This window comes from Chamaea fasciata, unplaced genomic scaffold, assembly GCF_029207755.1.
Source record: "Chamaea fasciata isolate MVZ Bird 193981 ecotype frontalis unplaced genomic scaffold, bChaFas1.0.hap1 SCAF_10, whole genome shotgun sequence".
NCBI lineage: Eukaryota > Metazoa > Chordata > Aves > Passeriformes > Sylviidae > Chamaea > Chamaea fasciata.
The window spans coordinates 14,518,952-14,535,089 of NW_027094095.1; the positions used below are offsets into that span (position 1 = coordinate 14,518,952).

The 16,138-nt window shown below is 37.0% G+C and overlaps 1 protein-coding gene across 3 annotated transcripts in view; it reads left to right on the forward strand.

Moving 5' to 3' along the window:
- Window positions 1-16,138, forward strand: part of DPYD (dihydropyrimidine dehydrogenase) — a 343,524-nt gene that overhangs the window by 69,704 nt on the left and 257,682 nt on the right. The window contains exon 1 of one of the 3 annotated variants that reach the window (XM_066192390.1): window positions 1,130-1,191. The exons of the other annotated variants lie outside the window; for them this stretch is intronic. The gene's annotated coding sequence lies outside the window, so the exon portion shown is untranslated. Of the gene's footprint in view, window positions 1-1,129; window positions 1,192-16,138 lie in introns of those variants that run through there. 3 annotated transcript variants of the gene reach the window in all.

A 16,138-nucleotide genomic window follows, 5' to 3' on the forward strand; every position in this document is an offset into this window, starting at 1 on the left:
GGAGTACTATCCCTCCATCCTTGGCAGCTTAGGCAGCTTTTCAGTGGAGACTTTTCTGTTTTTTCAGAAAGCAAGATTTTTAACCTCTTCCTTTCTCAGAAAGGTACAGACATTGTAACATAAGAGATTACCTTAAAAACTGCATCAAAGTATTGAGATTTATGGACAATAGTATATTTTGTATTTAGCCAGAAGAGTCCTTCATGTTCTGACATGCCTTATTTATTGTTTGGAGAATCAACTTTCAGGTTTGTTCTTTGTTATGAGGTAGAGGTTCTGGCATCCTTTGCATCAAATAAAGCCTGGTATTAAGACCTGTCTTGTACCAGCCACTTCTATATGATATAAATTTCTTTGTCTCTTTCTCTCTCCCCCTGCCCCACAATTACTTTTTTCAGTAGTCTTTCTTAATGTTTTTTCTCATTGAAGTACTAAAGCCTGCAAGAAGTTAGTTCATGAGAAGTGATTTGCCTGGGCAGTTCACCTCTGACCAAGGCAACAAGCTCAGCAGTAGTGGAGTTTTAACTGAAGGTAATATATAGCATTGTATATCAAACAATGCCAAATAGGTAAAACTGTATTGGAGCAAAAAGGTGATCTATACCAGCTCCCCATGGAAATCCCCACGTGATTAAAGAATTCCTTGGGGAAGAATGAACCTTTTTCAGTGCCCTTCACTAAGATCTGTGACAAGCTTGCTTTATCTTCTTGTTTTGCCAGTTTTCAAATTCTCATGGTGGATAAGTAAGCTCTGGCACATCAGTGTGCTGCTTTACAGCTAGGAATTCCTTCCCTCAGCATACATGGAAGACTCAGCAAAGTCCTGAGCACTTTGGCCAACACTGAGAAAGCTCTTGCTCTTGCATTGAATTTTAAACAAAGTCAAATTCTTATGCTTAAACTTTAACATGAGCTTCAGTGTGTGCACAGCATAGAGCCACAGTGCATGTGTCAGTAAAGGTATTATCTGTACTGTATGTTGTATTTATGTTGGCTCATGGAGACAGGCTCAAGCCCTAGGAATTCAGCTGTTGCTTATTTTGAGATGATGCCCTGCCATGTGGCCAGTGACCTGCTCTGAAGCAGCTCATTTGCTGGAAGTTCTCAATGGATCAATCCCGAGTTTCATCCAGAGACTACCTACTAAGAACATTAATACTCCTGTAACACCGTGGATAGTCCTGATCTTGTGTGAGTACATTTCTGTGAAGAGTAGGATTAATAATTAATGCATGTTCCCTCTGTGTAAAACAGGATAATCTCTGACAGATGGTGATTTTTAACAAGAACACTGCAGCAATTCAGATCAGGCTAAGCATGCTTTTTCTGTGCCTCAAAACTGAAAGATGCTTACGTGGAAGTATGTAAAAACCTGCATGGCTTTCTTGTACTCTATTATTATTTTTGGATCATGGATACACTGGATTTTTGAGAGGTTGTAATAATAGTGCTGGTAGTGTGGTTTTGTCAAATTTCATGGCATTATAAAAAAGTCTGAATACTTCCTGTCAGTAGGTAAACATCTGAGACAAAAACCAAATTGCTACCAATGATAGAAACTTATTTTCAAAAGTCTATCAAAATACTTTTTGATCATTTTTACTACTATGGGTAATATAGTAAAACATACAACTGTTGGGGGATTTATTCCTTAAATGCCTTCTATAGTGTTGTTGAGGAAACAAGATATTTAATCAGTTCTTAATCTTTTCTTGCTGTAAAATGCACCCCAGAGATTTAGAGGTCAAACTGGGCACCCATCAGTACAGTCAAACTGTGCTGGTCTCCAAGGGAAGATCATTTGTCTCTTTCTGAAAGCTGCAGAGATAAATATTAATGAATGATGGAATGGTTGATGTGCTGTCAGGTGTTCGTCCAACATCACCATCAGGCTGATGTACTAGAAAGACTCCCTGATATGCTATAAACATGTTGTATATTTAGATTTTCTCATTGTATGTAAAGAACTGTTATAAAAAAGCATGCACCATTGCATACTTTAGATGGATGGGTGTCATTGCTTAAATGAAGGCTTTGAATCACAAATGTATGTGCAAGTAGCTATTTTCTTACATTTGTAAAATACTCAGCTAACTATTTCTCAGAATGAGTAATGTACCATATATAGCACCAAAACAGTGTCTGTAGTGCTTCATATCATTTTAAGCAGAAATAGATATGTTTATTGAATACAGCATCTAGTTTGCATCCTTGGAAGTATCCATTTGGACCTTCTTTCTCTGGAAATGGGATTTTTGAAATGCTGCACATCTGTTCAAAAGAATATATGTATTTTTCAAGTTTTTTGAACAGTATATAGTATTTTTCAAAGAAATGGACTGATGATTTAATTAGTTTTTATATTGAGGAGGCTGAGAACATGTGAGAATATCTTTTAGATTACCAGGTCAGATAAAGTCCCTGGTAGTTATGATACAGTGGAGAGGAATTATTAAAGTCACTTAGGAGTTGCCACTTTACCTTCCTAAAGCCCGAGAGCTCCTAAAGGCTGCCAGAGTACTTAGGCTGCACTTCCATAAAAGAGCTTCTCAACACTGAACTCTGCAGTAGATTTCCAAATAGGCTCTTCCTGTTCCATGTTGATTCCAACAAGTTGATCCTGACGGGTTAACCAAGCCAGATGTTCAGAGGGAGCTTAGAAACTCTCTGATACTGAAAGCTAATAGTTTAGAGGTTTACGAAGTATTTCACGTGTTAAATATGAGTTGAAATCCCTGCTCTTCCTGATTTTTGAGTAAGTGCCTGAATTTAGAACTTTCACAGCTTAGGGCTTGAACATAGGTTGTCTGATAATGGTTGCTATGAAACTGTTTTGATTTTTTTTCTATTTTCAGATGGAAAAAGTAGAGCTTAAATTTATTTCCTCATGGGCAAGTGCATAGTGGTAACCTTTGGTAAAGGAAAGGCATGGCTCTGGTTTGTCTCTGATCCTGTCAGATATTTAGCAACTAAAGTCTTAGCAGCTAGCATCTTGGCTGTGTTTTTGAGAATTTATTACATATCTCCCTACCTACTCTGTCCATTCATTTAGTGTGTGTTAGGAACCTGAATATCCAAGTTGGGTTGAAGAAGTCAGCTTCAGTTAACTTTGAGTCTTCAAAGCCCAAGTCTTGCCTTTGAAGATGAAACAGCGGTCAAAAATACTGCTTCAATACTTGCATTTTGAATTCATGGAAAAGGAGTAGCACATGCCTGAATGACACAAAAGATCAAGCAGTCAAAATAAAAGCTAATTCTCTGAATGAGAGACTATACTGCTGAATGTAAGATTTAGAAGGTAGGATATTTAAAAATACCTCAAAAGTTTTGGAATGGTGAGAAGAGCCAATCTTACTTCTGTATCTTCAAGCCTGACTCTATAGTTAAAATCACTTGGATGATTTGAGGAAAGATAATTCTGATTTGTGTGGCAGTGCAAGTAGGTATATTGTAATTCTCAAGATAACTGTTATCATTCTAGTCCTGTTTGTGTTGAGGTGAATTAGAGACAGCTCAAGGGGATATCACCTAGGATGGCTGGGCTCAGTTTAGACTTCAAGGCCACTTAGATTGTATCCACAAGTATTTTTTATGTACCCATTCACATCTCTCTGTTTAGTATATCAAGGCCTCTGTTTTTCACAAGTGTAAGCAAATGGAAAACGATAACCACAGAGAGTCTAAGATCCATGTTAATAATTACATATCCATCAGGAACCCCCAAGAATTTCCCTGCTTTGGACATATTTGAGCTCTACCTCTTCTTGATTTAGTAATTTGATTCAAAATCTTCAGATGAGAGTGGATCAATAACTGAGTATCTGCCTGGGTAACTGACTTTGTCTCCTTTGAAGTAAAATGGGATTTAGTTTTGTATTCTCTGAGTTTTGAATACGCACATCTTCTAACAGCTTGTTTTATATCATAATTTCAGTATTAGCATTAAGTCATCAAAATAATTCATCTGGATACATTACTTGGCCCTGGACCATGGGAGAGAGATTTTATGATAGGAGCCATCCCAATGTCATCTCTGTTTAAGGCTGCTGTGGAGATTTGAAGCAGCATAAGCAATGACTGGGAGATGTGTATGCTGCCTTCCACACTGAGATCATTGGGATGTGGTTCTGTAAGGCCTGACGATTGCTTTAGGTGCATTTGTTATTAATTTATATTATGTATGGTGTATGGATGTGTTTAGTAAGTGATCATCTCACTGGATCTACTGGACAGAGACTGGAAGTGGAATCTGCACTGAACAGTGAGAATTGTAGCAGACATATCCAGAAATACTCTGCATTGCAGAGCCATGGGTGAAAGGGAAATAGTACAGTAAAGCAGTGTTCAAAAAGCGAGAGGTGTGTCTGTCCCCTCAGTGTGAGCTGAGTATGATAATGTGATACTGAACAAATAATGGTAGTATCTACAAATCCACTAATCTGTAAAACCTACTGTCTCTTTAGTTTTGCATTACCGCATTGAGATCAATGGGTGATTGACTATAATAGATTGACAATTGTCAGCTTTAGCTACTGTGCGTAAAGATTGAAATAAAGAAGTTGATCTTCTCTGCAGAGTAAGTTTCATAAGTCTTTTACAGCTTTAAACTTCTAGAAAATCTTCTAAAAATTGTAATGTCTACAGATTTTTGTGGAACAGTAGTCTGAAATTTGGTTTCTTTTTCCTGTAAAAGTAGATTCACTTGTAAAGGTATCAGAAAATTTCAAGTTCCGAGTTATGTTAGTACATGACATTAGTACTACACTTCTTAGTATTCAATTTAGTTACTGTAGCACTGTGGAAATGCTCAGAGAGTATTTTCTGTGGAGTTAGGAAGAGCCTAACAGCAGTTTATTGTAAGAAAGAACAAGGAAGATTGTTCTTGCTACACTGATTTGCAGCATGTTTACAAAATATTATGAGACATGCTAGGCTATTCTGTTATTGCAGTGGATCTGGAAACATATTGAAGTTACCAGCCTTGCACTCTGTTTTTATTTCCTAACATTCTGGTATTGTGAAGTTGAGGGGAACATAAGTTCTTCTTCACTTTTTGTTACTCCAGATATTCCTAGGCACGTTGTCGATGAAAATACCTCTCTTATGAATGTGCTAGGGCTTTGGAACAGATTTGAGTAAACAACAAATGAAAACCTGTGAGTGATGATACTGCTTTGTACCTTTTCTGCCGCTGCGGTGTAGTTTGTTGATATTAGCGTTTACTTCCGTGCAGGCCAACTGGATGGGAATTTAACCTGGAAAAGTGATCATTATTGTTAGTATACCATTGTAAAAGAAATCCCAGTGAATACATGTCCAATATTTTAAGCTTTTGCTTGTTATTTTTTGTGATCGTGGTGTGGCTTGGTATGGCCTTCACGTGGGAAGGGCTGCAGTGCTTTCTTTTTACTGATTCTGCTGTATTTACAGCTCTATAACTCACTTAGGGGAAGTTTGTGATGCTCATCTTGCAGCTGGGATGTGCTTTCAAACAGGAAGAAACCATTGGTCCTTTGTTCCAAGATTGGACTGGCAAAGGATGAACAGTTTTTTGTAGTGTCTGTGGTGTCTGGTATATCTTTATTGGATTCTTGTACCAAGGTTTTTTTCATTAGTGCCTACATTTTTGTCCCACTGAAAAGAGAAGTCATGAAAATAAGTTAATGTAATAAATATTTTTCAGCTTTTTGGTTGTGATTTTAAACAACAGTCCTGTTAAAATTTGTGTTTAAATCAAAGATATTGCACTGTTAGAGAGAAGTTACAATGTCACCATGAATGGTATGATTTTGTTAGTGAGATATCTGCCACATGAAACAATTGCCAAATCAAGGTCTATACCGGTGTGACAAAATTAAAAGCTTTAGTAAAAAAATAAAAAGTACATCTCACTAATTAATTCTGATATTTTTATCATATGGTAAGTCTGTTCTCAGTACAGATTTCCTAGTGTTGCTTATAGACTGTATTTAATAAGAGGGCGTGTGGGTTTGTACAATGCTGCTGTCTGGTGCAAGTCAGAATATGCCTCCTCCTGGGCTGACAGCTGCTGCAGTAATGTCAAGAAGACTCCATGTTACCTTCCCTGTGGCTTCTCCAGGTGCTACAATGCCTGAAGGAGGTAGAACTTTTACAGATGTTAGCATCTGCAGCAGAGTAGGGCTCTGTTGATTAAAACTTGAATATCTAACCACCTTAGCAGTAATTAACCCAAAGTACTTATGCTCTATGAAAAAGTCACTTCATGTACTGCGGGTTACAGAGTCCTACTCTGTCTGCATCTTCTGTTAACTGGCAGCAGCTTTCATTTCATACATCTAAATGTGACTTATATCTGGGAATATTCTGGATTTTGTGTTTCCTTGTTTTTTGTTCTTGATAATGGTTTTTGATAAATGCTTAGCATTGAAATCTGTAGATTGCCTACTCATTTCTGGAAGGGAGAATAACTGCATTTGTTTCCTGCAAACATGTTAGAATTCTGCAAACATGCTGAACATGCCTGCTGGACAGCATTTAAGATGTGCATATACTTATTTTAGAGAGATTCATAAGCACCAGTGATTTTTAATTAGCTGGTAGGGTGACGCTGCTCTTCTGAATGTGGCACTACAGCACTGCTGTTGTGCTGGGCAGTCAAGGTAAAGGACCATTGTTCAAGTGAAAAGCTGCTCATGTAATTCCTGGGTCTGCTGTGGCTTGGATCTGGCAACCTTGAGAGTATCCTATAAGCATCCTCTGCATCACCAGGCTTTTTCTGGAGCAGGGGAAAGCTGGCAAGAACTTTCTGTTGCGTTCATTCTTCTAACTTTTTGTTTACACTAGGATTGATACTTTAAAGGTGAGAGAAAATGTAAAGGGAAGGTAGGCTTACATTATGTAATAGAGATCAGAAGAATGTGTGTGTTTGTTTGTTTGTTTGTTTGTTTGTTTGTTTGTTTTCAACCAGGATATAAGTCAAAGTTTTGGTTTATATAGTAGCTGCTGATGTTAGGGACAGTTCAAAAAGCACAGAAAATTTAGCTTTCTTGCATTTCTCCTGGACTGCATTTAATGTCTTGGAATTTGAGGCTTCCCTACAGCAGAAGCTTCACACTTGATTCCTCATAAGGACATTCTTGGAGACTTTACCCTCCCTTAGTGCAAAGTTTCATTAAAACACAGACTCTGCAGCTCACTTGGTACTGCAAGTTTAGAGCACTCCCTGTCACTTAGCTTGGCTGCCTGTAGGCTGCAAATACTTCGAAAATTGTAGCACTAAAAGGCAAGTTTCAGAAGGGACTGATGGTTAGAGGCAGAAGGACTTCTCTGGAGTTTAGTTGCTTTTTGGCAGTGTGGCTCTGTCAGGAAGATTTGTGTAACATTCTGGCTAAAAATAGGGGAACTCTGAGGCTTATCATCCCTGAGCCTCTCTTAATACCACAGATGGTTTAATTTAGAGATTGCTAAAGTATTTTGAGGGAATTTTAGTCTTATTAGGTGGAAGGGTCCTGTTTCCTTCTAATAAATTCCCTTTTATTGAATAACTTTGGAGTCATTCAATAGAACTATTAGGTACCATAGTCAAGCTTTAGTTTCACAAAGAGTGCCTCAGACAGATGGATGCTTTGTATGATAGGTGAGAGTGGAGGTTTCCTTCAGAATAGTTTCTTTTCAAAGTTGTTTATTTACAGACTGCAGCCTTGGGATAGCACTAACGCTTTTGTTAGCTACTGATTTGTGCCAGCCCCAGTCCAAATAAAACATTTGATTTGTGCATTCTATTTTAAACACATGCGTACATGCTTGCTCCCTTCAGACATACTGTATTTTATCAACACGAGGGATCCTTATTTCTTTTATTACACTGTGTAGTGACTACCAAGAGACAACAGTGTAGCAAGAAAGTTTCCTAATATTAAATTCAGACAAGAAGCAAGAGTCTACCATTCAGAATATGTCTTCAAAGTGTTTAATACAGCTGGAAAACATCTGTGTTACTCTCTGGAAAAAACCTGTAAATAGTGTTTGGATTTCTATTGAATGAAAAAACCCCCCGCTTCATTTTAATACTGTTTCTGATGTGTTTGGTGGCATACTTGAGCAGGTTAAATAACTTTATTCCATGGAGTAATCACAGTGTACAGATCACTGTTTCGTTCAGTATATTTTGAATGTAGTCTGGTAACATGCATTAATCTTTGGGGGGGGGGGTATTTTCTTTTTTAAAAAAATCCCCAAACACCAAGACCCAGAGCTTAGGTGTAAAATAAAATGATTGTTTAATGTTATGCAGTTTGTACACGTGCTAAATTACACCTTTTTTTTTGTCATGAAGCTGATCCAGAACCTACTAGATACTCCCTGTATGATTGCTATTGCAAGTTGATCAGAGAATCATTAAGGGAAAGACATTTCAAAAAGTCCTCTGCAGGATTTCTCATTAGTGTGAGAGTATATTCTTTATTGCAGTAATTACTGCTGTACTTAGGTGTAGGAGAGGGCACCATAAAGTGAACTGAATATTGTGAATGTGTAAAGATACCCAGTCTTTCCTGTTTACTGGTAATTTCAAACACACTTTGTGCTTTTTGTTTAAAGAACCATACAAATAAGATGAGTAAGTTTTCTGAAAGTGTTAAATACTGAATATGAATTTACTTTAATACTAACAGGAATATGGCATATCTTCAAAAATTTTCATGGACTTACAACGGTGCTGGTCATAAGACCTCTCTGAGCAGTAAAAAAAGCAAAATTTAGAGACTTGGAATATCTCACAAGTTACACCTCTGCCACCCTAAATAGAAAAAGTATTATATGGCATAATGGAGATCTGTTGAGACTTCATCTGTATCTAACAGAAGTTGAAAATGATATATTCTATACTATGAGATTTTATACTAGAAAACAGCTGTTTCTTCTGACATGCATGAATATAGGGTTTTTTTAATAACTGTATTTCAGTTCATTCTCATGCAAATGTTAAATACAATTACCTTGGTACTCCAGTCAGTGTTCATTCACAAATATATGATATGAAAAAAAAGCAATGTAACATGACGTTATTTATTAAGCCATTTTCTTTTGTCAAAGGAGATTTTAAAAATGTCATGAAGGAGCTGAATCTCTGACTTCCAAATGTATTGGTTCTGTTTGCAGGTTATTTTTCCTTTAAAAATGTCTAATCAATAGGCCTCCAATTTCAACAGAAGTCTAAAAGTAAAACTTTTCTTTTTTACTGTCATATTAATGTCTGTGACAAGAATTCTTTATCTGACACTCAGCAGTCTTGCTGATGTTCAGTGACAGCCTAAATTCCAGGTAACTCCTGAATTGCCTTCACTCTTCAGAATAAATACAGGTGAAAGTAGCAAAAAAATGTTGCTCTAACCTCGCCTTGTGGTACACTGAAGTAAAAGACAGACTCTCGTTTACTTCCTGGGATAATGATTTTGTTTGCTTGGAGCAACAGACCGAAAGTTATTCTCTTGATCACTGTAGCTTTTAAATAAAAATTTTCAGAAAGCTCTTGTTAACTTAAGAAAGACAATATCATTGAACTTGATAGTCCAGTGGAGCACCCAGGAATGAGGGATAACTTGGTGGTCCTGATGTTGCCTTGGAGGCTGGGATGCAAGGGATTTCTGTGCTGCAGGTTGTTGAAAACTGCCAAAGCATTCTGTGCCTTAGTCATTTGTTGTCAAAACTGAAATAGATTTCATTGTCTTACATCTTGGATGGGGAGAGGAGTACAAAGCAAGAGTGAGAGGCGCTCAGATGCTTTGTTGAGGGTGACTGCCTGAGTAAATGTGAGCAGATAAACACAGTCTCCTGTACAGGAGTGAACTTGCCTTGTCTGAGTTCTGTATTGATGGGGTTAGCATAGTTCTGAGGACCCTGGGAGGGCAAGCAGGGATAAATGACCTTCAAGCATATGGTTTAGTTATCCCTTGTACTATCAGAGTCACTTACTGAGATTGGAAGGGACATAGAGAGGTTGTCTAGTCCAATCCTTTTACTCAGAACAGTGCTGACTAGAGCAGATTGTACTGAGCTGTGTCCAGCCAAGTTTTGAATACCTCCAAGGATGGGCACTTCACAGTCTCTGTGGGCAAAAGAAAATGTGTCAACATTATACTGAGCCTAAATTAACTGCCAGAATAAGGAATGGACAGAGCTATTTCTTTCACATGTCGTTATGGGCACTGACCTAGCTTTATTACTTCCAGATGAAAAGTGAAGGGTTATGGCTTTGCTGGTCCACTTCCCCAAGGATGGTAGATCTGAACAATGCTGTGTTGGACAACACACTGAGTTGAGAGTCAGTTACATTCTTAGGGCTGCTGAGATGTTTCAAAACAAGTCAAAGACCATTATATTTTAAGGAACTAGATTTCTGCATTCAAAACAGTAACAGACCATTTTCAGGATGAACACTGATCACAGGAGTCACAATGTAGCAAAGTTTTATGTTAGCAGGAAGTCATGGTTTACAAAACAATATTTTTGAAAAGTGGCTCATTGATTCATGATACTTGGTTCATGAATCAGCACTTTTGTCTCTTGGTTAGTGAGGCAAAAGTTGTCACCTGTTTTTAGACTATGGTGTAAGGCTGGGTTCTGAGCCTACCAAAAAATTGCTGCTGATCAGCAGTTTGTAGCTGGGCAGAAAAATTTAGACCGGTTTTATTAAAACAGTATTTAGAAGTAAGTTTGTCACATAACCCAGGATGTACCAATATAACGATTTAGTACAATACAGCATTCATAAAACAAAATGCAAATTCAAACATTTGCATTTTGGAATAGGACTTGAATACCTGTTTTTGTTTAAACAGAAAATGTGACATTCTGAAAATCAGCAAATTTAATATTAGTGTGTTTGCAGCAGAACTGTAGGTTTCTGTGCGGTAAGTACTGGTCCCAGCATTGGCTTCTGAAACACTTGGCCAGTTGGAATAGGTTTGGCATGAAAAACTTGGCCTAGCAAGGTGTTTGTGTTTAGTTAATGCTTGCTACTGTTGGATTTTTGTTTTCTTAATCGAGATTTTTCCCACTTATATTTCCCCACCTCTGGATACAGTGTGTCAGTAATTGAATCTCTTATTTCTCCAAGCATAAGGTAGTAATGTCATACTTTATATTCATGATAAATTCATAAAATATTTAATAGATACTAGCAAGAACCATTATGAACTGACTGTGTAAAAAGATGGAATACTTGAGGGCATTTGTCACACATAATTCATGGCTGATGACTAAACTAATTTCAGCTCTTCTGGTTGAGTTGGGTTGAGTCCCACACCTTTCATTGCCTATCTTGTAAGAATATTGAAAATGCTGGAACTTGTTATTTTTTTGTCTTAATAGAAAGGTAACACTAAATCACAACATCTGAAAATAAGTCTGGATTGCTAGTTCTTTTGGAACATAAAACTTAGTTGAAACATTCATAATATTATTTGTAGTGTGTGTATTCTCTCAATAGTGCACAGACTGTAGTAATGAGGCAGATGTGTTAACAAGAACCCTACATCCTTCAAAAAATGATGGTGCCTGCAAAGCAATACTGTGAACTATAGCTGAATGATTTGTTTGTCTGAATCTAAAACCAAAATATGGTGTTTAAACTTTTTCATGGAACCTGCATCTATTTGAGATTTATCTCTATACAGTGATTTAGGCTTATACTATGGGAAAAGTGTGTGTTAGAGAAGGATTAGAACAGGTATAGTGTTACTGACGTGGTAGTAATAGGATTCATCCAGTGAAGAAATGACTTCAGTTTAAAGTATGTGAATAGTAGTGCGATCAGGAGCTATTCAGAAAAAAATAGCTTTATATTTTTATGCTAAGCAGAAAAATGCTGGTGAGTGATATACTCCCACCAGGCTGATGTTGAGAAATATGTCAGGAGGTTGTGTAGAGCTATTTTCAAGTTCAAAATAATCACCCAGGAATTACATTTGACCATGTAATATTTTTCATCTTCTCAAAAGCAACAAACATGCAATGTATAGTATAAATTTGATGTGTATTTTTAGCTATGTGCTAGAAAATTACTAATTTGCACTAATGATAGGGAGACTCTTTTGTGAATTACTGAATCGTGCAAATTAGCAAGTGAACAAACACAATAAAGAAAGAATAATATATCACATAATGTTCTTAGTCTGTTTTGACATTTGTCGTTCAGTGTTAACTGTTTTTGCTAGTACATCATCTTGCACAGTGCTAGTAAACATATTCAAGTATATTTTAGGAAAGATCATGCTGAGCTATCAGTAGAGCATCTTCCCGGAGCAGTGTCACTCCCTTCTCTTTGCTGGAAACTGAGAAGGTTATATTGCCATATGTAATATATGGTGCATATTTCAATTGCTTTTGTTTTGAATTGAGGACAGAGTTTTGCCTGGTCATGTTTTGTAAGCAAAAGAGTATAACTTAGGTTTCTGGATCTTAGCGTGTGTAAAGCACCAAAGTGGATTTGTAGAGAGATCTTCCAAAGTACTGTCAGGAACTCTGCTCTTAATTACTCTGATTTGAATGGTTTTTTGCATTATGGGAATTATTTTTTTTTAATTTTTTCTCTTTGAGTGATACCTATCAAACTCCTGTCTGTCTGAAAAGCTCCTGCTCTTTGAAGGGGCTGAAGAGGCTGGTCATGGACAAGGAGGTGAAGGGATGAAGAAAAGATAGAGCTTTTACTGTTCTTCACTCCTGTCTTCATTTCCAAAAAGACAGACTTCTTAAAATTGGAAAAATATCCCATCTGGTTATGCAAAAAATTACTTCAGTGTAGGGAACAATGAGTAGAGGCTATTTTGAAGAAATTGTTTCCAGTCATAAGGTGACTAGTAGTACATTTCGCATCCTTAGTGAAATGGGAAATTAAAGAGTGGATAATTCTATCTTTCTGCTATTCTAAGCTTCTAAGAGAAAAACAAATTGCTTTGACTAAATTAGAAGTGACTAAACACTCTTTAGTTGCATTTGTTGTCCTCTGTTCCACTGCTTTGTGTTATGTGCTTGAACACATATTGACAGCACAGCAAACACCTAAGAGTTGGTTTGAATTTATATTGATATTCTTTGTTGAACTAACTTCAGTCAGAGGCTGGAGACGAAACCCAAGTAGTTCTAGTATCTTTGGGAGCCTTTTCTTGAATGTTTAACATCATCCAGCCCATTGTAGAAAATACAGCCCCTAAATATACCTAAAATGGGGTTGGAGTGGGTTTCTAAACCAAAGTGTCTTTCCTTCTCCTGCTTAAGATTTGGAAGCCAGTATCAAGATACCTTTGTGAAAGTGAGCTAACTGCTTTTAAAATTGCTAACCGGGCAAGTCCTGGCAGAAAGGAATCTGATAAAGCAGCAGCATCATTCACAATCAAAACTCTTACTGGTCGACAGTGACCCCAAATTGGAGTACATTCTCCTGCGATCAGATCCTCGCCAAGGACAGGGGGAGCAATAGGTAGGCTTGCCTCCTGACGTCCTGGAGCCAGGGATGCAGGAGTGGAGCAGACTGACAGTAGAAGCTATCAAGGAGGTTTTCTTGTTGGCTTAATTTGTGGGCATGGGTACAGAGCTTCAGGATTCTTACTGCCGAGAAATTTAGTAAGAGCTGTCTGAGTTTGCAGCCAGCAGACTTGGGCATTCACCTGGACTAAAGAGAAGAATTGGCAGCCCCCAGTGCTCAAGAAGACTGACACTGGTGAGTAAGCCATACATGTGATTGTGTTGATGTCATAAGATGCATCATAGTATCCTGTAAATCTTGAGGTATGAAACTCTGGAAGTGGTTGGATGCATTCATTGAGCCCTAATGCTTCTGGGTTAGAAAGAGCATTGCTAAAATCAGAGCATCTAAGTCTGGGATGCAGGAGCAGTTGTGGAGTTGGTAATGTGTACTCTCTGTGATTTTGTGTAGAGGAGGTACTAATGGAAGGTGGAAGAGAAGAAGCATTTTGTACTGATTCCTAGGCTTTCTGAAATGTCTGTGTGATTAGTCTGAGAAATGCAGATCTTTGTGGGTTTTTTTTTTAATATATAAATTTTAATATTTTTCTGTAATTGTTTTCAAATAACTGTATAAAAAAGAATTGCCAAAAGGCAGACATCTGCTCATTTGTAGCAAGCAAAACTATCTACCAAAAGAGAATATTTAAATCCTTCCAGCAGGTTTTTCAAAATGCAGTGCCTTTGGGAAATGGGAAAAGTGTGCTTTATCAGCCACACTACATTTACAGTCCTGGGATTGCTGTATTTGATGTAGGTCTAACAATTTGAGCATGTACAAAAGAAGAGCAATGCCACAAATTCAAGAACAAGTGATCTATCAAGCTATCATGAACCAACAGATTAATGATTTTTTTTATGCATCCTGAAATTTCTTAAAGCTGTGTTTCTCTGAAAAAACCCCCACATTTCTTTTAATATTTTTCAGACAGCACTTAACTGCTGAGCCATCACAGAAAATGTATTCATTCTTATGCCATTAACTTCAGTATGGGAGGAAATGTGACAAATACTTTCTTTTATATAATTTTCTTAAAAGGATGTGAAAATTCTCCCTGCTTGGCTTGTAAAAGTGAAAGCTAAAATGCAAGATTTTTGTGACTTCTTTTTGGCAACAAATGTTTGTCCTATTTTTGCAAACACTGATTATTCTCTAGTTGCCCTCCCAAAGCCTTCTTGACATTGAGTCCAGAGTATTTTCTGTGTTTAGCTAGTAGATGTAGTTTTCTTTGCCAATATACATTGACCTAAAAGGCCAGGCTGTGGTGCTCAGAAATCAAAATGTTTTAAAAAGATTTCCATGTGGTTATACTTGGGAAATTCTTGCATATATTTCGGATTTCAGATCTTTTGGGTACTGTTATTTTAACTACAGTCCTTTTTATTTATCCTAATTTTGGGGTACCTGGTAAAGTGCTTAAAGTAAGGATTTAATTTATAGCAAAAATAAATACTCATGTTACTCCTCTAGTCCTAAATAACTCGAGACAGACATGAACTCTTAAATTTTTAGAGTCTGCTTATCTCTGTGGGAAACGTCAACTAGATAGATAAGCAGACATAGATTTGCCATTTTAAAAGGCCATTATTCAGCATACTAGGAGAAATTGCAAAGGCAGTGTAAACCTGATGGGTCATGTAGCCTGGTGAAACTGTGAAGCTTGAACAGCTCTCTCCAGTTAAGTAGTTTGCATGGAGGAGATTTGCATGTAGGAGATTTCTACACTCGAAGAATGAAACTGTAGAAAGGTACAAGTATACAGAGGGGTGCGTCTGTGGGGCAGCCTTGCTACGGGGGTCAGGTGTTAAATTTATTTGGTGATCTACAGAAAGGCTCTGTCCATATCTTTTTTTTTGTTTAGTTCTGTTTAGGTTTGTTTGTTTTGTTTTTTTTTTTAAATTGCTTTGTTTTGTTATCAGTTGGGGGAGACTAAAACAAATTTAATTATATATTGGTTTCACATAATTTGAAGTCTGGACAGTGACTTTCAGCTGCGTCGTTTATTCATATGATCATAGTGTGAATGCATGAATGTTATAAAATTTTTCCCAGTGAATGTGGTTATAGCAAAATCTGGATGTAGCACAACAAGACCAGTCATTTAGTCTTAATAAGTTAGTGTATTTTCCTTTTGCAAACAATTAAGACTGAATTTTCTGCTATCTACTATTAAAATGTTAGTGATATCTTTAAACTCAAGGTATAAAGAATGCAACATTGATTCTGAGTGTAATTTGTTTAGGGTTTATCTCTGCTCTGTGCTCACCTCTCTAGTTTCCCTCTGTGATTTCTGTAATTGTGTCATAAAGCTTTTCTCATTTCCTGAGGGGATGCTGGTTTTGAATCTTTACTTTTTGAGAAAATTTAAGGTAGAAAAGCAAAGCCAAATAATTATATTAAACATCAAAGCATGCAAGAAAATGCCACCTTTTAAAATAGATGCTTGTATATTATAAACAGGGTAACATTATTTTCTTATGACTAAAAAATGTATCAATTATTTGCAGCATAGAAAATCAGGCAGATTTCCTTTTTTCTGGCTCTCGACGACTGAGCAAATTAACAAGTTACAGTATTACTTGTTAAAGTATCTTAAACCTTCTCAAATCTGTAGCTGCAGCAATTTTTTAAGAT